We start from the raw sequence: 25,498 nt of genomic DNA on the forward strand, positions 1-25,498 counted from the left end.
GTCACGGTGTTGGAGGTAAAGCAGGCGAGCCGTGTTCAAAGCTTTGTCCTGCATTTTTATTTTATTTATTTTTTGAGCTGTTCGCTCTATTCAAATTTGTGTATGTGTTGTGGGTAACGTCCGTTTACAACAATCAGGTGTAAGGTAGGGACCTATAATGATAGTTGATTCTGCACAACTACTCTGTTAGCAGCCTAAAGGAAGTGACTTTTGAATGAGAAGGCAAACGTTTGTTTACAAGGCTACAGGTCAACCTAATCCTCCATCGGAAAACACGCCTGGTGAGTCATACACGGCGTTAGTCGGAGTATTTGGGTCATATGATACGACCTAATTTGCACGCTGGTGATGAGCGAGATATTACTCCTTGCCCGATTTATGTGTTGGTACGAATGTGAACGTGATCACACCCAAGGAAATGATGGAAACATAATAGTCTGTCACATAAGCTGCAACAAATGAACTCAACTGCCTCACAATCACACAGTTTCTCTGTACTCTGTCAAAACACATGTTTTTAACGTTTTAGAAGTTGCATTAAGTTTTGGAAGTTCTGACACTTGAATTCCTTTGTTGTAACATAGGTCACATCCGTTTATTTGTTGTTTTCCTTTCTGTGAGACGTCTATGTGGTATCTCGCTCGCTGTCACTGTTCATCACATTTGCTTGCGACAGTAATGTATTTTTACCGCAGGCCTTATATTCTAGAACCGACGTATAGTACGAAAATTGCCAAGACTACAGAAAGAGTAAAAACATTTCAATGGCCGGACGGACAGTTTATAAAGTTGTGAAAAAATGAAAATTAATGGCGCGAGAGTGTTTTGAATCCTTCTCGCCCGTTTCGGAGTACAACACCGTGACCACTTAAACACGACCCCACGGCTGTTACACTCTCCTCAATGTTGCCTTTGTCAAGCGTAGACGTTCATTGTTGTTATTTTGCGTTTGTATCACGGTTAAGTAGCCCTTATTCCTGTTTTCGTGCTTGATCTATGTTTTGTTTTTGACGGGCAATCCACGGGGCCATCTTACCACTAAAACTGAGGCTGGTACGGAAGAGAGGTACCCATGTTAGTGGAAACGTGGTAGACATGATATAGTCCCTCGATGCTACTAGTCATGTAAACGATCTCTTAAGAGTCTCGTCCTGGTATGTGTTTTGAAAGGAGTCGCGTCTTGAGCAGAGGCAAAACGGAGATTTAGTGACGGGGTTGCGTAAAACTAGAAATATGATGAAAGCAAGCGGGGTGTAAGGGATTTCAATACTACAGATTTTCTAGATTTATGTATTGCCTTTTGCACAGCGTGATAAATAATCACGTGTAGAGGCCAGTGTCGCGGGGTGCGATGGAGCGGTGAGTTGTGCGGTAGTCTCAGACACGTTGTCATGAAAACATCACTGATAAAACAAACATTTATTGTTCAACAACAACGATCGTGATTTTGCTCGCAGGAGTCAACGTCTCCAGCGCGTAAGTTTCAAACGAAAAGCCTGTAAGGAGGCGCTGCCGTCGGTAGACGGCCTGATAACAGGCAACGTCGTGGGGCCGGCGGTGATTCTGCTAGGATGCTGACCATAGGAGGGGGAAACGACTCGCAACGCAGTCTGGAGACTGCCTGGCAGCACTGGACGGGGAGCACAGTAACACACCGTCGTTTCTGTCCTGATGCACTGAGATATGCCGCAAGTTGTCCACATGGGTGATCGTGACTAAATATGTTTGTGCAACTCCAGTGTCGAGCGGAAGACTTCCATTGTAGGGCGACAGATGGTCCACTAGCTGGAGGGCGCTAAGTTCGGAACACTGGACTCAGTACGAGCAGCAGGGCCTCCTCCAGCAGCGACAGTCTGGAGGTGGGGACCAGTTGATTCATGTATACTCATGGACTCGTGGACCATCGTAGGCTCCCCTCGAAGCTGGTGGCTGATAGTTGCAACACCTCTGACTAGATAAGAGAATTATTGATAAAAGCATGGCCTGTTTTGTTTTGCTAATGCTCAGGTTTCTTTAGCGTAAGCCATAGCAGGACAATGGATCTGAGGTGAAGCAATCAGGTCACCCTTTTCCACAGTGACCCCTTTTCAACTGAGTCGACACTACCACGACATAGGTCCTTCAGCTGTGCCAGGATATGTGGTAACTGCTCGGCATCTCCTGACAAACATTGGTATATCAGTAGACAGCCCCTGATCTAAAATAGTTTGGTTGGCCCGAAATAATCAGCATCAGCTGTAGAAGTTGTGTCAATTTTACTCATCCGTGTCCAGTAAATTATTTACGGCGAAACATATGACTTTCTCTTCTCCTGGAGATGTAGTGATTTCAGGGAGTATCAAGACTTGAAAAGTTACTGCCAATCTATCACCTTTCTTTGCCACATGTGAGTACTGGGAGCAGATTTCCGTCACAATACACCTATAATAATTGGTACTCGTTAAGGTTCGATTAGAACTGTGTAATTGTGTGTATCTCTTATCTATTTCGTTCCACCACTTATTTTTCTTTTTGCGAAGATATAAGGTTCATTATAAAGTTTTCTATAGGATGAACTGAAGCTGTTACACCATTCGTTAATAACTAAACCTCATTCTGACCACTGATTTTGAATATGTCAACAGCGTCGTCCTGGAACTAAACTGGGGAGGAGATTTATAGGTGTACTATTAATTCACTTTGCAGCAGTTAATGATCTTCTACTGGGCTTCCTGCACCTTCTGCCTTAAATGGGTGGGGCCAGGGTGGAGACCCCTAACACCGCTCTGACAGGCTTCACCAGTAAATCACCCCTTTACTACGTTAGCTCTGTCAGTGGTGGCTTTTCACTGCCAGCCATAAAATCGAAGCCCCGCGGGTCTAAGCACACCTCAGGTCCGTATATTTTCTACCACATGTCTCAACGGAACTGTGACTGTCTAAATCGACTGTTTTAAAAAGATTGCCAAATTACCGAGATCTACAGTCAAAACTTGATGTGAAATTTGTAGATATTACTGTCTTTTTTTCCTCTGCTGTGCTGATTGTACATCTTTTCTTCTTTGTTTTGTTCAGTATTATATCGGCTGTGATGTTCAAAGACATTTAGTTTACCCTGTTTGTGATAATCATCATGAATTACTTTAAAATGTTGTAATATAAACAAAATATGCTAGGAAGGTTCCATGCTCAACTTCATGGCCAAGTTGAATAACAGGAACATATAGCAGATACATAGCTACAAGAGCGTCGATAATAATACCTAAACGTCTCCAATTTGGAAAGATGGGACAAAGGCAATATAATTGATTTTTGAATTACAGGATAAGTATTAGCATTATAAAAAATCAGAAGACAGAAAATAAATGAGAAGTACATAGGTGACCCAATAAATTTCTTCATATGTTCAAACAATGTTCTCAATTCAACCAAAATTAGAGCAGCAGCGCCAAGAACTGAGAAATAATTCAGTTGGTATATAAGCAGATAATATTGTGTTATTTATCAATTGTACATATACAGAGAAGGTAACATCTGCTGTATCCAGTAAAATAAATGTTGTTGACACCATAGTTGAATCATTCATCGCATTGGACGTACCTACGTCGGCATACGTGTTAGTTTCGCTGTTTCTTTATTTAATCAGTTATTCATCATGCTGGATGGACCTGGTTTCACACCTTCCGAAATGGTCACCGTCAGCTGAATCTCTAAATAGAAATACCGATCAGTACACCATGGTGCTCTTTCTTTCGGTTTTTGGCATGCTCTAGAGAACTTCACAAATAACGATTAGCGTGTACGAATTTCTACGTAAAAGGACACTTCAAATTCCACAGATTAGTTATATTTACAGTTATTGGTGTTTATAGTTCATGCAATGTCAGTAAAACGCTACAGTAATTCACATACTGCACGTATCACGTCGTTAGTTTCCTCAAGCTTAGTAAAAGGTTACTAGTAAAATAAACGTTTTAAAAAACAAAAATAATCATAGTCTGTTTTTAAAGTTTGCTCTCTAATACCTTTAACAGCATATTTGTCATAGAAATTACTGACACTCACCTCTTTTCGAAAATTGTTCCATTCTTCGTACATAATTCTCTCTATATTTCAGACACAAAAAGGTGGAATCTGTTCTCAGACTCATGATTTTCTTGACCTGCAAGACTTAAAATATGGTTATAACACCCAAGAAATACACGCAAATTTTATCTACACCAAGTTTCATTGCCTTTGACGCTCGCTTTGTCCCTTGCCTGTATGCTTTAGTAAATACGTTTCCTTGATTTAGGATATATATATTTCCTAATATTAACTGTGATACATGTTTATTTATTATCGTTGCCGCACTCTTAATTACTCGTTTTCTATTAAGTTCCACCTGAATTACAAATTATTCTCTATGTTTCTGTGTACTTTCCAGGATACGTTCCGTCACCTCTTCCTTGTTATTCCTACACATAAAATTCACACAGTCCAGGAACAACTCCAGTTGACAAATAAACGAGGCGTATAAAGTGTGCCTTATCTAACTTCTGGTGTGTGGAAATCAGCAAAATATAGGTCGGGTAAAGTAAACACTGCGCCAGTTCCATACGAGGTAATGTTAGTGCCTGTATCATCAGACAGGGGTGCGCCCGTAGTATGTTCTCATGAAATTCATTGCGTGACGTGTGTCTACATCATGTGCAACAGAGTGCATAATCCGTGATGATTCTTGTTTTAGGAACTTCAGGCCGTACTCTAAGGCATGAATCTATTTCTAGCGTTTCGTTTGATAATGCTGGAGGCATCCTTGCTGGCTGTAGAGATGCTGTTATTTGATATTTAATCTTAAAGAGCCTCAGCAAGCCGAACTGTTCGCGCATAACTTAGCAACGATCTAGTCATGGTATTAACCAAGGGTGCGAAATATTGCAGAATCGCACCGACAGCTATTACAGAACTTGTGATCTTCAAGAATAGGTGTTTTTCACCTTATTTAGCACTAAGGCCCATTACATGTCTCATTTCATTTTTTTTTTCTTTTATATTGGAGCCATTATCGTACTATGAATACGTATGGCCTCTTTGGAAGTCTTAGCATAATGATAATTCAACTTCGATGAAACTACAAAACCAACGAATCAAATCTGATGGTTGTTTGGTCACAGTGCCGACATATTCGTGTTGCCCAGACGACATATTGTCTTGTGTTTTTGTTCGCGGATGTTCAATAAATGGCTCTGAGCATTATGGGACTTAACATCTGAGGTCATCATTCCCCTAGATTTAGAACTACTTAAACGTAACCTAAGGACATCACACACATCCATGCCCAAGATAGGATTCGAGCCTGCGACCGTAGCTGCAGTGCGGTTCCAGAATGAAGCGCCTAGAACCGCTCGGCCACAACGGCCGGCTTGTAGTGTTCAAATGTTCTCGCGTCTTTCTTGTAGGATTAAATTCTGTATGAATACTATATTTTCTTAACACTCTGTTGGCACTATGAGTGACTATTGCTTGGAGTGCGAGGAAAACTTCCAGTTTACCTAGGTCCCTTTTGGAAGAAGATGTGTATTCGTTAATGTAGTGCCCTGCTATGTTTTATTGAGAAAACCTTTTGGCCTGAAAGGCCATAAAAGTTACACACAGGAACGATGTAAATACTAGAAGTGAAAGATTGTGCAGTGTGCAACGTTTGAATGAGCGTTACTCAAAGGTCCGTTACTCAAACCCTTCCCCTCCCCCGACACGATAAGATAAATTCAACATCTTGGTTTCTCATAATACATCTGCCGTTGCCAATCTGTTAGGGACGAAGACTCCTTACTTCTCGAGGTCACTGATGGAATTGCAGCGAAGGCAATGTGGTGGGCATGCCTCTAGTTAGTAACTCTAGGTTTTTCATGAGTGTGCGTTTCTGTTTGCTTTGATTTCCCCGTAGGAGAAGAAGTTGTGTTCCGTTTCCTATGTCGTAAGTAGTACTGTTTGATAAGGGCAGAGTCCCTAAATGGATTGTAGCGGTAGAAAATACGTCAGTAGACAGGTTACTGAAGAGGGACGTTGTATCCCGTGTGCCTGTAAAGGTGGACGCCGAGAATTTCATTGTCTTGAAACGTTCGTGGTCAGAACGGATTTTAGTTTAAAAATGCAAGTAACTTGAAACGAAATTAGATATTTATGACATTTAAAGCACTGAGACCCGAATGAATAGTCGTGAAACTTGGTCCGCACAATCGGGTGTTAACAGTTCCTAAGCATCCTTGAACGCATATGCCAAGAATGTTGTAAATACCTGCTATGACAAGGGAAGGTTGGCATTGGTGTTTTGTAGCGTTCAGACATTCACACACCTTTCTTGTCGGATTAAACTCTGTGTCAACACGGTGGGCCCTTAGCACTCTGAATGTGACTTGAGTGGTTTTTATATTTGAATATTAACTCTCGATCAGACATAGACAACGTTCAGAAATCAATGTATGAATAAAAATTAAATTTTCTTGTAATTCTTCAATAAAATACAGAGAAATGCATTTTAAAATTATTAGCGAATTTTGAATATATTTCCATGTATTTTATTTTGTACCCATTACTGTGTACTGTTAGAATTTTAATAATACTTCATAGGCATTTTACATAGCATGTTTTCATGGTTGGCGTTTCAGTTTTTCAACGTATACGGCGATTCAGTTGCCGCCACCTATATGTTTTATGCAACTTGCAATGTCTTCAGTATCAAGTGAAAGATTTTCATATTTTATCACTTTCTATGTACAAACTATTAGTCTTACAGAAAAAACTAACAGCGCCTCTACGTTGGAAATTTAATGTAGCTAAGTTTCATACTGATACATGTTTTTGCTAGAGGCTTTAGTTCTCGAATTATTCAAGAAAAACATGCAAAAGTAACCTCCAAATGCATTTTCCTTGACTAATTCGAAAACCGTGGCTGTCAGTGAAAATGTATTACAGCACAGAATGTAGCTACAGAAAATTTCCTGCAAGAAGGTCGTGTTCATTTTTTCTGTACGATTACTAGTTTGTGTGTAGTGAGTGAAACAATATGAGAATTCCACACCTGGTTTTTGAAGACATCGCAGGTTGCGTAAAACGCATTGGGTTGGGCAGCTGACTCTCCCTGTATAATTAAATTGGCGAACATTAAAATTTCAGCACTGAAGGCGACTTGCAACAATCGTCAAAATGGCACAAAGTGAATTACATGCTTGGATATACAAATAACTGGAAGAATAGTGTAATCACAGAAGGTAGGTAGAACTAACTCTATCTACACTCTGGTATATGACGGAAGATTATAAGGCGGGTTACTGATTCGGAAATAATATTCGAATTTTGATAGTGATCGTCGCATTCCTCGTTTAAGGAGAGTTGCCGGCCAGCACATGTCGGATATCGACAGTGGCTAGATCATTTTCTATGTTTTATGGCTGAACATCTCGTGAAACAAGCGCTGTATTATTGTGAGACATACAGAAGCGAGCGCGTGGACGGCTCTTACCCAGGTCACTGCTGCTAACGCCATGTCGTCATACCGCGCCAATGAGTAGCATACACAGTATTGCGCCATAATCTAAGAGTGAAATTAACGAAAATTGAAATAGCTTTTCCATAATTTGTCAATACATGATTGAGGATATCAATATTAACGTTGTGAAATATCAGAATAATTAGATGAATACGTTTCGCTAAATATATTATTTTAAGCAAAATATAAGTGGCTCTAAATAACGCAGCTAGAAAGCTGAAAATACAATTCTCTACGTGATCGGATTAATATTTTGGTCAAAATCGAAGTTTATACGAAAAATTTATGGCGCTAAATATAAATATTACACTTAGAAAGATTAAAATTCATTTGTAGCCCCAGTTTAATATAAAACCATTAAATACGTAACTTCATTAAGCTACTTCTACCAGTTGTTAAGTGATTTACTAAAAACTAAATTTGGAACAGAAACGTCCCTATTCATATTAGATTAAGTGTCATTTGTAACTGTCACAGAAAGTTCTAATTACACTACTCAATTTCGTAAAGGAAATAATTCATCTGTACTAAGTTTCAAGGCTTAAGTATAAATAACAGTCAATACAACTAGCCTTAAAAAGGTAGTTCAGAGATCTTGTTCTACTTCCGTTCTAGAATTTCCAGACAACAAACGTCAAATGCAGTCGAGATGAAACTTTTTCAACAACTAAAGCCAACTTAACTGCACGCATATAAAGTAAGTTGTTACACAAAGAGATATTATATAAAACGTGTCCGGGAAAGCGACCATTTAGATTTCTGCGCTGTCATTGTGCCCGTGTCAATAAATCTGCGGCATACACTCTGCCTCAGATGACGTCAGAGCTAGGCATCTACCAAACGCACGTTTTTCGTTAAAGTAGGAAGTGAACTCGTAAGGACTGTAAGCCATCTTGGATCTCTCAGATTTCACGAAAGTAACGGTTTGTGTGCCGCCCGTAATGTTGACAATACGGCGTAGCAAGTGGTGATTATTTTCCACTTTTGTGGCGAGTAATTAACTGTGATGATTGGAACTCAGGGCGATAGACGATTTTAGTTGGATCTTACCGCAAAGGTCGCCCCTGAGCTGCTAATAGTGCTATTTCTGATAGGGACAGGGTGTGTGTGAACTTTTTCTGAATTTATTAAACAGTTAGGACTCAAATCTTTTAGTTATAGCCATAGTTCTTGATCCCGCTGAGTAAATACCAAGTAGGAACCTTTTCTTTCAGTGAGCACAAGAAGAATGTGGGCTTGTAGACTGGAAATTGTGCTCAGTATGTTCTCGATCGCCTTCTGGCTGATCGCGTTCACAGCATTCAAGATGTCTATGGGACCAGACGACTATCACCTGAGAGGTCATAGATATTGTTCACTTGACTGTGAAACACCTTACAGCCATGTAATGTACCAAGATGAGATACAGACCAATAGTGTGACGACATACGGAATATCACGGACTGTCAGCTCCCCTTGACTTGCCAGCAGAGAGAGAGGTGTACCGACAGCGGTTCGCTCAACGACAACTCTGTACACAGAAGTGGCATCACATCGTCTTCGCAGAAGTGCCCTGACTCTGCACACAGCACCACGATGGATGTATTTGTGGTCGAAGTAAATTTGGGCTGTTTGTAAATTAATGCGTCCAATGTCTCACTTTACTGAAGTGAAAGGAAGGAATGTGTAACGAGTTCTGAGGAAAGGTATTTCACCGTCCACTTCCGTTACAGTCGGTCTCATTATCGGGAACAGTATTTCATCTTTCACGTCGGTCTTTGTCGATCTCGCTTCTAGGAATGCCATAAACTAGTACACCTCTCACTTGAGACAGTCTCGTTCCTTGGTCTACTTCCTCGGAACACCTTTTCTGTTTCGGTCTCAATCATTTTTTTTGGTTAGTTGTTCGTTCATCGTTCCAACTTTTTTATAACAATATGACTAATTTCAAAATTAAGCTGGATTTAATACACGCATATATTTCAGACAAAAAAGTGAAATCTGCTCATCCCTTCATCGTTTGGATCAACTGTAGGACACATACAAGGCAAGTTTTTCTTTGTCTTATCAAGGAAAAGGGGCAGCTATTTTTTTCTATTTGTAAGTATTTACATTTCATTTACTTGGTTTACGTACTGGTTTTCAGAAACCTTTCAATGACTTTTTAATTGTAGTGTAAGAAAATTCGCATAAAACTCGCGATTCTCGCATTTCTTCCAAAAATAAAACATGGCACTTAATGAGACTCTTATTAGTCACAAAAAGAAATGATTTATTCGTGATTTTTGGTTCAGCAGGCGAATAGGGAGAGTTAGTTGCCTCCCCATTCGAAAAATCGTAGATGGCACTAAAACGTATCCACTTTCAACTAAAAAAATATTGCTCAAAAGTAGCTTTTTTAAAGAAATACTTTTTTGCTGTCAACTGAGTTATTAGTATTGTATCGCTCCATTAAATTTAATAATACAAACTGTAAACTTACTATTTACTAAATGTGTGAGACAAATATTACGAGAAATTAAAATTTTATTTTAAGCGTGCTTAGTCTTCGACAAATCTCTTTTTTGTACTGTAACCTTCTTGGAGTACTTATACAAAACATGGAATATATATATAGATTCTGTTCTTGGTTGCAGTCTCTTCATGTGGTCGTACATCAACTTCATCTTGGAACATAAAGTTTTTGATTACGTAATTGGCTTTTACAATCCACTTTGCATGGTACATCCATCCCCTACGAGTACGGAAAGATACTCTCGAGAACAGAATTTGCAGTCAGTTGAGAAACTGCCAATAAATGCCAACAAGATGAATACAAAAGATCTTTTTCCAAAATATTTTCAGCATCCGCAAAAGTGATCATATTCATGCCGCTCTGACAGAAAATAATGTATTAACCGAAAAGCCATTCAGCGCTAGTTTCGTGAACAACTTTTTCTTTCCCTTTTCCGCAAAAATTTAAATGTGAAATATGCGTAAAATTATCAGTACTGTACATTTATTTCCCTTTCAAACGCATATATGTATAAATTTTATATTTTAAGTGCATTAATAAGTATTTACTAAGTTGTTCAACTTCATACTCTGGTCTATTAATGGCTGCCTGTGCTCGATCAAAATTTCTCTTTATCCAGTAACTGATAAATGATTCCATGTATGAACCTTAGGGCCCCTTTTAGCTGATGACTAATTAAAAACTGACTAATCGAAAACTGGTTATCTTTTTCGGTTTAAAGATCTGCAAAGCAATGATATGAGCTATATCATCAAAATTTTGAAAAAAAATAGTCTTGATTCTTTTCACTTATGAAATTTCTACGATGTCCCAGAATATTTATGAAGTTACCCACGATGCTGATACAGAACTTCTAATTTTAATGCACAGTTTCTCAGCTATTGTGTGGGCAGTTTTGATTTTTCCAAGTAAGTCTTTACTACCCACACATTGTGTATGGCACTTCTATGCATAGTTAATTTACACAATCGCAAATCGTAAAACAAACTATTAATGTTGGTTTGACTGACGACAGTTTACTTCAAATTATATCACGCTAGTAATGCCCACGCAGTTATATACACTCCTGGAAATGGAAAAAAGAACACATTGACACCGGTGTGTCAGACCCACCATACTTGCTCCGGACACTGCGAGAGGGCTGTACAAGCAATGATCACACGCACGGCACAGCGGACACACCAGGAACCGCGGTGTTGGCCGTCGAATGGCGCTAGCTGCGCAGCATTTGTGCACCGCCGCCGTCAGTGTCAGCCAGTTTGCCGTGGCATACGGAGCTCCATCGCAGTCTTTAACACTGGTAGCATGCCGCGACAGCGTGGACGTGCACCGTATGTGCAGTTGACGGACTTTGAGCGAGGGCGTATAGTGGGCATGCGGGAGGCCGGGTGGACGTACCGCCGAATTGCTCAACACGTGGGGCGTGAGGTCTCCACAGTACATCGATGTTGTCGCCAGTGGTCGGCGGAAGGTGCACGTGCCCGTCGACCTGGGACCGGACCGCAGCGACGCACGGATGCACGCCAAGACCGTAGGATCCTACGCAGTGCCGTAGGGGACCGCACCGCCACTTCCCAGCAAATTAGGGACACTGTTGCTCCTGGGGTATCGGCGAGGACCATTCGCAACCGTCTCCATGAAGCTGGGCTACGGTCCCGCACACCGTTAGGCCGTCTTCCGCTCACGCCCCAACATCGTGCAGCCCGCCTCCAGTGGTGTCGCGACAGGCGTGAATGGAGGGACGAATGGAGACGTGTCGTCTTCAGCGATGAGAGTCGCTTCTGCCTTGGTGCCAATGATGGTCGTATGCGTGTTTGGCGCCGTGCAGGTGAGCGCCACAATCAGGACTGCATACGACCGAGGCACACAGGGCCAACACCCGGCATCATGGTGTGGGGAGCGATCTCCTACACTGGCCGTACACCACTGGTGATCGTCGAGGGGACACTGAATAGTGCACAGTACATCCAAACCGTCATCGAACCCATCGTTCTACCATTCCTAGACCGGCAAGGGAACTTGCTGTTCCAACAGGACAATGCACGTCCGCATGTATCCCGTGCCACCCAACGTGCTCTAGAAGGTGTAAGTCAACTACCCTGGCCAGCAAGATCTCCGGATCTGTCCCCCATTGAGCATGTTTGGGACTGGATGAAGCGTCGTCTCACGCGGTCTGCACGTCCAGCACGAACGCTGGTCCAACTGAGGCGCCAGGTGGAAATGGCATGGCAAGCCGTTCCACAGGACTACATCCAGCATCTCTACGATCGTCTCCATGGGAGAATAGCAGCCTGCATTGCTGCGAAAGGTGGATATACACTGTACTAGTGCCGACATTGTGCATGCTCTGTTGCCTGTGTCTATGTGCCTGTGGTTCTGTCAGTGTGATCATGTGATGTATCTGACCCCAGGAATGTGTCAATAAAGTTTCCCCTTCCTGGGACAATGAATTCACGGTGTTCTTATTTCAATTTCCAGGAGTGTATTATCTTCTGTAAAAGAGGTGAAAACGAAGACATTGTACATGTTACGATTACGAGCTTCCCTCGAAGGTAAATGACTACAAGGGAGGTCCGAACTGGGTCGTATACAGGTTCCGTAATCCATAAATCTGATCAGTCTGCTCTGGCCTCTCTCTACCTTATTTGCAGTCACCTGCCGTCGCGTCAGCCAACTACTGTGATACCCTCTAAGTAAGCATTCAGCTAAGAAAATAATGAAGTCAATAGAGTGCAGTTATACTTTTGCATGCTTCAAACTGTTTCCTGGAAACAGATCTGACATCCATTTAGCAACCACAATTAGACAAGAAAGTAAAGGGGGACAAGTATAAGTGAATGATCACCAGTGAACTATCCCCTAAAGATGAACTAGTTAGTCAAACTTCAGATCGAAGCTTCCAGGAAAACGAACGTTGCGAGATTACATTCGTCATTGACATAAAAGACTAGCTTCAAATATTATGGAATAGGTACGTAGCACCTCTGGTTCGCATAGCAGATAATTTTGACGGCAAGTCATAAATTTTACGACCCGTTAAAGGCTTGTGGATGTGCCCCATCTTGGAATCCTATATTATCCGAATATACGCCTATAATGAGAGTATTCGACTGTTGCTATGTCCAGGCACGTTCTCTTGGTCTATCACCAACTGAAAACATTTGATCATAGGTTCGCGACAGAGCTACAGATCACCAGTGTATAGCCACTATGATTGGTGAACACAGTTGAAGCAGTGTTGAATGATGTACTCATATCTGACACTTCAGCTCAGTTGTATTCGATGGGCAGCTGGGTTACAGCCACTGTTGTCGCAAGACCTCTATGTGCTACGTTTACCACGCAGAATAATTCCCAAATCACCTAAAAATGTGTTCGTTACTTCTTCCTCCTACTTCCTACGAGGCTAACGAAGTAAAGTTTGGTTACTTGCAACTAGGACTGTTGATATTTTTTAAATTATCGAGAATCCTATACATCGATATTTAAAAAGTGTCGTTTTTGTCTCCCGATTACAGACGAAAAGTATCGATATACCCACGAAAAAGTTATCGACCCACCCACCTATGAAAATATCGGCTGTACATTGTAAATATACTGCCGGTTTTAGATCTGTTAATTTAAGACTTGGTTTATTATTAGATATAATGTGCATCCACCACGTAGCAGACTGCCTCTCCCTCTAGAGCAAGAACTGAAAGGAAATCGATTCACGTTCACGCTTGGTGATAATCACTTTCCTAATAATGCATGTAAATGGCACTATAAACCGTGTCCGATAGATCCGTCTTTCAGTTTCGTCACATATCGGATTTGTCCGGAACACTTCATGTTGACATCCCTGTTATTATCATTTCTGCCAACGCCAGCGACCTAGTAGCTGTAGTGTCAGAATCGCTGGGGAAGTTAAACGTTTCAGTTTCTGTTAGTAGTCACGAGTGTCGATTACGTCGAATTCCCCTCTACCCACAATAAAGACCATTCTTCTCATTTAAATGTTTGTTCATCATTTTCAGCAGCTGTTCTTGAAGAATTCCGATGTCAAGAAATAGCAAACTAGTTGCGTTACAAATTGTTTTTGCAGCTGGAATGCTATTTCTTCACATTCGAAAATCTTGCTGTTCGATTCACACCTCCCCCCCCCCCCCCCAGTGCAATCGGGATTATTCTTTTGTCCCATATATACTTGCATCAAACAGCCAGAGAGATAGGCTGGAAGTGATGGAAGCTCAAAAAGCAGTAAGACTCCTTTGCAGAGTGAAAGTAAAATTATATTTTGGGAAAAATTATCGATATATCGATATTTTATTAATAGCCGTACTTGCTTCCGTTCCTAGTGTCGCAGTTCAATTTTAATGTACTAATTGAAACTGCGACAGCAGGAACGGTAGCAAATACTGCATATATATATATATATATATATATATATATATATATATATATATGTGTGTGTGTGTGTGTGTGTGTGTGTGTGTGTGTGTGTGCGTGTCTGTGATTTATGTAGGCCATACGAGCACGTATGTGCACGAGATAATTGGCAGTTGTATTAACTGGAAATTCTATATCTTCAACTATATAAGTTATACTTTATCTTCGCGAAAGAATGTGGGAGAAGAAGGAAGCTTGGAAGATGCTCTGCGAACTACCAGCATACGCTGAGACTTTCAGGAAGAAGGAGAAATGGTATTTTCGATACTGTCGTGTTAAATAAAAACGATTTTAAGGAAGACAGATATTCACTCTGCATAAACCACAGAGTATGCACTGATAGCTATATTACTAGAAGTGTCCAGCATTCGAACCCAGTCTTCTGCTTACTAAACGTGAAAGTGAGGGGTCGAGCCCCATACAGGAACTCTGCTGTAGTAAAGTAGCGTTAGAAAATGAAAATCTGCATCTGAACACAAATGACTGATCCGTGATTGTCGAGGGAGTGATTAACTTATACACTAACGAAGTGGCTGGTTCAGATGGCTCTGAGCACTATGCGACTTAACTTCTGAGGTCATCAGTCGCCTAGAACTTAGAAATAATTAACCCTAACTAACCTAAGGACATCACACACATCCATACCCGAGGCAGGATTCGAACCTGTGACCGCAGCGGTCGCTCGGCTCCAGATGGTAGCGCCTAGAACCGCACGGCTACTCCGGCCGGCGCTAACGAAGTAAATGGACATCTGATACGGAGGCTGTTAGAGGTATAAGTACAGATATTTTTATTGGTATCTGAGACAGTGTACAGCACATTACATCAGTACCTACTTCATTTGCATAGTAATAATTATAGATATTAGGAGTAGAATGTTTTTAAGTTGGTTAGAACCTCCACGTATATGTGGCAGGAGCAAGTCGTTAATGCTCACTTCCCGTGGGCAGCAGGTGTATGCGAAACGGCTAGTCTGTACTGACAGGCTTAGTTCACGTTGTGATGCAGTTACGACCGTGTAGAAAACATCAGGTAGTAAATTATGTGGCGTGTTTGTGGGAAGACTGTTAAGTGGTGAGAAAAACAACTAAGTGGGTAAGTATTAAGGTGCCAGTGGTCACAATATGTGAACTTGAACCCATAACACACTGAATGCCGGTTCGAGCTACAGCTGTGCAAAATCACAGACAACTTCTGTTTCCTTTTTATTTCCTTTTGATGGGTGATAATATTTAGAGACTAATAGATGTAGCCTCGGACAGATATGCAGCAAGTTTAAAGTAGAAAAAGAAATTTCTCCTAGTTAGTGTATGCCCGACCAAGCCGAGCGGATGACGTTGCTTGTCGGTGCGAAGTGAAAGACACTGCTTCCAACTTCAGTCACCGTCGCTGACTGTGTGTATTGTTGAGCACATTTAATTATCTTTACTGGTATTAGCTCACTGCTGAGAGAGGCACATTGTTTCGAATTCCCAGCAGACGCGTCCATAATTTAAGCGTCAATTACGCCGGACACATAGCGCACGCAATGGCCGGGTGGGGTGGCCGACCGTGAATGCTAATTGCCAAACGGCTTTACTCGCAATTACTGCCAATTTCCGGCCAGCATATCTTCCTCTAACTGGTGCCGACTGCCCCCTAAGAGTGCCCATTCGTCAAACACGGGACTACCACTACAACGCCTTTGGTGTATGCAGTATCTTTATTTATACGTGCGCGCTTGAAATTAGTTTTACTTTTTAATGAGCGTACACCACTAATTGTTATTTAGTTTTCTCTACTTTGGCAGTTTATAGAAACTATTCTGTATTTAATCGTCAACTACCTACTGCTCATATTTACCATTCGTAAAAGGTCTGTGCAAAGTTCCTAAGAAGATGTTGGAGCGAGCAGCCTTTGTCTCAGCTTGAATTACGTATATAGAGGAAATGGCGCCATGGCTAGCACAATTGATTAGTGTTGCTGTGGAGCCGTACTCAAACGTCTGTCTAACTATCCAGATTTCGGTTCTTTGTGATTCTATAAGTGACAATGACAAATTCTGTCGTGGTTCTTCTCAACAAGACACAACTGATTTCTTTCTCTAGCCTTGTGTCATCAGACTTTGTACTGCAAGGATCAAGTCGCTGACTGAACTGCAAACGCCATTAGTTTCTTTATTCACGATGCAGGACAAATTCGTTTAGTGCTCAGCAAGCATTTGATAGGCACTTACCGAGTAAAGAGCCTTCGTTACAAATTTTACGTCTTTGTTAAACTATATGAAAAAGCGTAAAAAAAAGAAAGATGTGCGTATACTCTATTTTCATATTGTAACGAATTTTCCCTGTAATTAGTAAACTCACGTCACTTAGGCATTTTATTTTACTTGAATTCCTACAAAATAATTTAAAAAAAGGTTTTATCTCATTAGATGTTTTTTTATTCCAGTCTTTGATCACAATATAAAGTTCTTCGACGATGACCGGTTTGAGTCAGTAATGACCATCTTCAGATCTACAATATAAAAAAATACACAACTAGCGGTCAGTCTATGTTTCAAAACAATACAGTGTTTCATATCACGATATACTCTCACACAAACCGGGAAATGTACAGATGAAATAAGTGTAAAGCGTACCTACTCTACACCATGTCCTAACGCAGTAAACACGTAATGACAACGTCAAAACATATAAATACACTCAGCAAAGCATCGTCACGTACAACTAAAATATGGTACAAAATAGGCCACATCGTCCACACAGTCATTTGGCAACCGGCGTTACTGTACAAAACATACAGAAGTACAGTAGCTACCAGAAATATTTTTGCCTATATGCTTCAAAGATATCTCTACTATGCGCTTAGGTGTATTCTTCATTTACGCAAGAACCACAATATGATGAAAATACATTTGGTAAAATAAATGTAGCAGACTTTTAAATTTTGCTATTATAGAAAACAGTTGTGATAAAACAAAAGACGATTACAGTTAACCATATAAAATTATTTAAAGCAAATATAGATAATGGGTCTGACACTTTATGGTGAATTTGCGGTCAAAAATAAAATATACGAAATACACTGCATGTAGCCACCTATAAATTACCTATGAAAGATAAAATGTCTACATGACAAAATACCTCTACAGAAGAAAAGACAGAGCAATGATGAGCGTCCTCTGTTGGCTAGGCCCCCAGGATGTTGCGTAGACGCGCAGCGATCGTAATAACTTAGCCACTAGAGGGCTTTTCGAACATAGTGATGTCTCCCAAGAAAACATTTATACAACATACAAACAGTCAATGAATAAAATTATTTAGTCTGGCCATACAGTCCATGAATAGGTAGATTTAGCTGATTTATTCCTGATTTATATCGTGATATTTCTGTGGTTCCGTTTGTATTTTTCTAATATTTCTCATATTAGTTACTTTGTAACATCTTAACGCGTCATGGCGTTTTACACAGCTTACCTTGACACAAGTTTGCTTCCGCGCGAACATCTTTCAGATCGAAAACTTGTTTTCTAGCGTAAGCCACACGTCATATCAAAGAAGAACCGACCATTACCGACTCTGCTAGAACGGCGGATCTATGCGAAGGAATCGGTGGTTATCTCTTAGAGACTCAACATAGATTTGACCGGTGATGATCGTTCAGAGCTGTGTGAATATATGTTTCGGTTTGGAGGCCTCGTGGATGTAAGCACAAATAACTCTTTTTCCTGGGAGCGCAATGAATGGACGTAATTTAGAAATCCGTCTTTCATATGCAGCGGTGGTTCCCACTCTTTGTGAGACAGTTACCTCTGAGTGCCATCAGATGTTAACTGGTACACACTCTCTCGATTCTTCATTATCAGCATTAGCCTCTAACTAAATTTTAGATTGGACAAGAATCTTTGAACACTTTTCCGTTTTTAGAATCACTAAAAGTAAATGATATTTAGTGAAATCAAGAAGTAATGAGTTAATTGGCAATGATTTTTCCTAACTGTCTGTTTTCATGGAATATTGAAGTATTTCTCAGTGCATTCCTGATACTACCTTCAGCTCCTCCTCAAAGAAGGAACCTAACTATCCACAGTCAGGGTAAACACTTGTTGCAAAACATGCTCCCCCTCCAACACTCATCTCTCTAGTGACATTTCCTTCACCCGCAGCCCGTGAATAACGAAGTAATTTAAAGTCCATTACTGGAACGACCCAAATCTCGGACAAATTTGGAAATTTGTGGTAAGGCCTTACGGGACCAAACTGCTGAGGTCATCGGTCCGTAACCTTACGCCCCACTTAATCTAACTTAAACTAACTTACGCTAAGGACAACATACAAACCCATGCCAGAGGGAGCACTCGAACCTCCGACGGGTGGAGCCGCGCAGACCGTGACAAGGTGCTTCAGAATGCATGGCTACCCCGCGTGGCCTACATCTCGAAGAAGCCTCTCTCATGAGATTTAAGCGTACGCGATGTATATGTCTCAATTTGGTCTCATAGATACAAGGTACAATTTACGAAGTTTGTCTGTAGTGGGTGCGCCTAATGAGAAATGATATTCATACATTAGATTAACAAGCTCTAACCTCCCGACATTGTGTCACACGTTAATGTCAGTATTAGGAAAAATTGTTATTATTGGTAAATTATACAATCAGAATTTAAGTATGGCGAAACAGTAATGCTCTTCTAAAAACAAACTTAGTTTCGTGACCAAAACACAACTGAACACTTCCATATTTATCACACAGAAAATTACATGTTAACCTTCAGAGGGCAATTACACCCAGGTGGGAAGCACTTACCTGCATCTACATCTACGTGGATATTCGAAAATCACACTTACGTGCCCTACTGAGTGTTCATCGAACCATCTTCACAGTAATTCTCTATTATTCCACACTCGAACAGTGCGCGGAAAACCGACACCTATATCATTCCGTGCGAGATCTGATTTCACTTATATTATTATGATGATCGGTTCTCCCTATGTAGGTCGATGTGAACAAAATATTTTCGCATTCGGAGCAAAAAGTCGGTGATTGAAATTTTGTGAGAAGATTCCACCACAGTGGGAAATTAATATTTTTTTAAATGATGTCCACCCTATCGCTTTCGAGATGGGCATATCCTTCGGACAAGAACCTATAGTACGGTGAGATCGCAGCAAGAGAGAATTTTATTCGGATTACATTTATGTGGTTGAAATTGACGCGTGCTTTAAAGTTATGCAGAATTGTATTCGGCTGGCCGCTGTGGCCGAGTGGTTCTAGGCGCTACAGTCTGGAACCGCGCGACCGCTACGATCGTAGTTTCGAATCCTGCCTCGGGCATGGGTGTGTGTGTGATGTCCTTAGGTTAGTTAGGTTTAAGTAGTTCCAAGTTCTAGGGGACTGATGACCTCAGATGTTAAGTTCCATAATGCTCAGAGCCATTTGAATCATTTTTAGAATTCTATTCGTTTTTGTATTGCATTTTGTATTCGAACTAGCAATGGGGAACGTTATACCTCTGTTCCTTGTTTTCATGTCATCATAACATCGGTGACCGGTATCTGTTTCTAATTTAACCGTCAATAAATCCAAGGGACTTCCTGAAATTTTCCTCACTAGTAAGATCATGTTTCAGAAGCTCGTCAATTTATGTTGAATTTTCTTTGTGTCATAATGGCGGGTTGGGATTTTAAATGGTTTTATCTGATATTTTCTTTTTATCCACGACGAGTACCTTTATTTATGATGACTTCTTCTGGTTTATGTTACATTTTTTATATGTTTGCTTTTCGCGAATTTATTATCTAGCACCACTTCCTTTGTTCACTAGCTACACCGTATGGATCTCAAGATATGCTTCAAATAAAATGCCCCATTCCATTTATTTGCTATTAATTCACTGTTATCGGAGAAAAAAACCATGACATGAAATTATCTTCCGTAACAGTTTTCCAACACCACAGGTAACGCTACGCAATGCTATACTGCGTGAAACGCGAATGAGGTGGAGGCTTCGTCCGACTTCATTTCTTTCACAGCAGCAGCTTTGACAGATTCCTACGCAATATAGGTTCTAAATGAAAGAGGTATTAGTCCTGCGCAGGATTTTTGCACTTGAACAGGTTTTTACGCGTGAAGCAATTTAGCGCAATGTGTTGCTTGAGCCTTTCCTAACGGACCGTTTGTGGAAATGGTTCACGGGCGAGACGTCGGTTATCGTGAAATTCCCACAATATTTCATCGACGCAACGAACCGTCATCTTGAGGTGCGACGAGAACACTGCTAAGCTGGGGCAAAAGCCCCCTTTTCATGTCAGGCTAAATAGAAAACATGTTGCCGCAGTATTCGGTCGCCAGTAGGGAAGATTTCTCGATCTGTAGCGGGAAAGATATCTGAACAGCCTGTCAGATGACGAAGGCGCAAACGCTGATGAAATTGCACGCACGAACGACAGTCTTCGCTCGTGCGCTCAATCTCTCGGTTCATCGTCCGACAAGGGCGTAGGCGTACTTCTCGTTATCGATCAAGAAACCTTCGTTACTTTCCACAAAATTTGGCATTTCACGCCAAGGCAGTTTCTACTTAGGTTGGCATGAATAGGAGAGTCCTGACACATTGCAGCAGTGTTTTCGTCGTACTTGAACTTGTCGGAGAGTTGCGTCGATGTAATATTGTGGGGATATCAAGATACCTCACGGGTTGCCCTAGTACCATTCCTACAGTATAGCATGATGTTCGCAATTAATGTTCTAATTTAAATTTCAGCTGTGTCACTTCCGAGAGAGCCTCCAGTTTTCGCTGCGCCTTGCGAAATTTTAACGTCTCCGAACCTTCATAGTAACAGACAGATTGTGTTAAAAATGGGTCAATATCAATGTGTGGACGTATATTTCAGGGTGAAAACCAAGTTCATAATCTTATATGCACACAGAATTTCAGTTTCGAAAGGAGGGCCAGGTTTTCAAGCTTACCCTTGTTGCATCGGCTAATCTGGATATAGCGGTTATTGCCACTGTGTCAATATGGCGAAATACTTTGTATCACTATATCTATATATATATTACATAGATGTACTGTATTATCCTACAGATCTTACGATAGTGTGACACTGGATGCGTAAAAGGTGACAAATAAAACAAAAAGAAAATTTGCGATCAGTGTCTCCCATTGAGATTAATGAATCTGTCAAGGCCTCAGCGAGTTACACAAATACGTAGTTCCATCTTAAAAACCCTTTTACGAGTTTTTGATGAGCATGAAAAAGAAAGCAAGTTTTCGCTATTTGTTCCTGTTCTTTATGTCTCAAAAATAAACTTTTTCTCTTATACAGCCTAAATGTCGTCTCTGTTCAAGAAATTTACGGTTCAGTTGCTTACAGTGAGAAGACAGATTCTTTGCTTCAGGTGAAATAAGACCTGGGTACAGAATCCCAAACAGACAGTAGTGCCGAGAGAATGTGTGTATGGGTTGCTTTGTTGACAACCAGTCACGCTACTGTGGACAGTTGACAACAAACTGACGTTACCACTGATAGAAGATGTTTCATCTACTTATCCATCAGCGCCCTGCTCCCTGCAGTCTCGAAGACGTACTATGTACTATTCTTGGCATGCCACAAATTTCATTCGGCCCATTCAGTTCGTACGTTGTTTTCGTTGTAAACACAAACATTTTTCCTTGAAGGCATTGACCGTATTGTCTCACACTGTAACAACTGTTTTAACTGTTGTGGCGATTGCTTTTGAATTAATAAACAGTACACTTGCTTTTACCTCATCTGTGTCGTTTTCAGTTGACTGCCCACTTTACTATAAGGTCGCGCCTGGAGGTCTGTGACCCTGCCCGCACTGCGGAGCGTTGCCGGCCTGCTGTCAGGGGCCACTCGCCATTCCTCCAGAGGGCGTGGTGCGCGCCTGACGAACGGTCTCTGGACACGCTGGCTCTGCTCGTATATCACCCACCTGCGCCGTGGGTCTCCTGCAGTAGATTCTACGGCATGATGAACACTTTCCTTGAGCTGTCTGCCGAAGTACATCACCTTTGTGTCAAATGAAGCTGTTGACACTCAATTTATCAGCGGAAATGTAAAATCTTTTGCAGTTTCTCGACGGCATGATTAGCTCTTTCTAGGTGAAATCAGGTTATTATGTTTTTTGTACAACTGAAATGACGCAATTTCAGACACTTTACTGGCGTCATACACATATGTCTTTTAACGAATACAGACTGAAGCAGCGAGTGAAAATTTGTATGAAGGCTGGGAATCGAAGCCGAGGCTACTGCTTACTAGGCCTTGGCACAACGGTTTACTCAACTGTACGGATTACCCTGGAATGCCTCCCTCCACGATACAATTTCTCACTGCAGCCCCCTATGTAAGAGGGAATTTAAAGTAGGCTGGGACAGCAGTAAGAATTTTCACCGAGGAGAGAGACATAGCATGGTAACCTACGCAGTTGTTCGAACCTCTGTCTAGGTGGCTTAGTGGCTGAAGCACCTGCTTAGTAAGTAACTCACCCGGAGTCGATTCTCGACCTTGGAACAAATTTTCACTCGACGCTTCAGTCTATACAAATAAAAAAAATTATTATGGTTTTCTTCTTCGTGGCCGATCCTCTCACTTCATCATATAATTTTCCGATAGCTGACATTTTCCTTTCGTCTGATATATCGATAGATGTTTACCCTCTTCTACATCACTCTGTGCTTAAATTCTAAGTTACTGACTTTCCACTACAAGCAATAATCGGTTTCATTATCATTAACTCCTGGTTAACTGCTGGTGGAGCATAGGGAATTCCAGTAAGTTTTCCACTTTATTCACTTTTAAATCCTTTGTTTATATACAGTTTTATCTTCCTTTCCGAACTGCTTATCAGATTTGATTTTATAGATGTTTCTTGATCTAGGTTGCTTTCTCGTAGTGGTTAACAATACTCTGGTTTCAACAGAGCTCTGTGGTATTCTGGAAACAGTCGTAATCACACCACTTCACCTTGTCTGTTTCTAAAATAGTATCCTTCGTTCAGTATTCATTTTGCACGTTACCATATAGTAAACACTATTAGGTTTAATGTCTTGGGGTTCTAGTCACCTGTGTGTTTTACATGTTAATATGATTTGTGAGTCTGCTGACTACTTCTCAGTGGACATTTTAAATATATGTAGTTTGTAAATACATTTATCTCGTTTCGCGTCGTCAACAACGTTAATATTACGATGCAGTATCTAAGATCTATCACAAACCAGTTAATACTAAACAGTTACACTTCCTAGTATGACACAAGAAACAAAAAAATTTCAAGAATTAAAATAGATTTATTGTCTGTCTTAAGTGCATTAATTTTTTAATACGACAGGCTTCAGTTCAACATGATTCACCCTCAGATCTGACTGCATCGATTATAAGAGTAAACTGTCCAACCGTCAGCAAAATTCACAAATCCACATTCTATCTTTTTTTATTGCGTGACGTAGTGTGTAAGGTTTGCTGATGGACGGGTTTCAGATCTGAGGAGTCTTCACGTTAAAACCAGTGATTGCTGGTTTTATCTCCAAGGACATTATGACGATTTTTGCATATTTTTAGAAAAATATCTATGTGCAAAGAAAGTACTTGCCTGACACTTCCCTGCTCTCGAAGTCGTAACATTATTAATACAGCAACCTCTGAATTATTCGTATTAACACGGACTCTGGACTGCACGGATAACCGAAAAACATAGATAATCATAAATTAACTAGCACTTCATGCAGAGAGACTAAAGTTTTTGTGCGCGTACCGTTTTAGTGCAGTTGTTTCATCAAATTGGTAAACATGTTCCAGCGCAACATTCTTTCATATACGTAATTAAAGAATACGCGTACAACGTAACAACCATTAGCTGCGCCTTTGTTATGCAATATCCCGTCCCCCTTTTTGCTACACCTCCTGAAGTGTCTCAGTTTAGTTAGGAGTCTGTAAAGATGGCATAAGAGGCGCATAGTATCACTGGTCGTGCTTTCTATCCGAGATTTAGCAAAGATTACGAGAACCTGTCCTTGGATTATCTTAGAGAGTCGTCGCGTAAGATTTCTTCCTTTCAGTTTTGCCATAAAGCTCTTGTAGGTGATGTTCCTCACAGAAGCAGCATCAGCGCCACTGGATTCTCTGGAAAAGGCAATTCTGTGTCTTGTAATATCTGACTGATGAAGCGGGAACATAAATTACATGAAATAATGTCTGCGGATGCAGTTGAAAAGTGTTTATTTACGAAAAGAACTTAAGTTTATAAAATATGAAACAGTATGTTCCTTATTAACTCAAAATTAGCTATTCGCTGAAAGCATGTTCTTACGACATAGATCAAACCACAGCCTATCGGCGACTGGCGTCTATGGCGCGAAGTCTAGGTCTTGTGCTTAACAATCGTGACACATCGTAGCTGTTCGTATAACTTCGCTATCTTAAACATGATTCACCTGTTTATTGAAATGCTTTCTTGCGACGTGATATTGTTGCGAGAAAGTGGTAATGACAAGTAGGCTTTTGTAATATCTGCAGTGGAAAAACTGGCTTCTATTGATAAACATTTATTGAGCAAAATTACACGCTTCGCGCCAGAATGTCTGTTGCATCCCTAAGTATTGTGCAGTGGCGTAACTGTTTCTCTCAGAGCTAGCTACTAAACCTCACCCCACCGTCCACCGGCAATGCCAGATGGTCCAGCGGCTTCGTCAGCCAGTGTGAGAAACGCAATCCTACTCTCTGACAAGTGTTCTGTGGTGTTGTCTGAGCTTATTGAATGCTACTGGTATCTGCAGACAGGATGTAAAATGTAAATCTGGAAAATAAGGAAAGAAAACGTAATCTAAAAATAAGGGATATCTTACAGTTATCATTATTGATGTACCTATAGGTTTTAAAAGGACGGTATCCAACACTGCGCTTTAGTAAGATACACTAGCTTTTTCCCATAACTTCGTTCGAGCCATAAAAAGAGGCTGTCGTTTACCTCCAATAAAATCAGTCAGTTGTAAGTTAAAAGTCCCATAACCACATTAGAATCTACGCCACATGCAGGTAAAGCTGCATCTAATCACTGAGTAA

This window comes from Schistocerca serialis, chromosome 2 (assembly GCF_023864345.2).
Source record: "Schistocerca serialis cubense isolate TAMUIC-IGC-003099 chromosome 2, iqSchSeri2.2, whole genome shotgun sequence".
NCBI lineage: Eukaryota > Metazoa > Arthropoda > Insecta > Orthoptera > Acrididae > Schistocerca > Schistocerca serialis.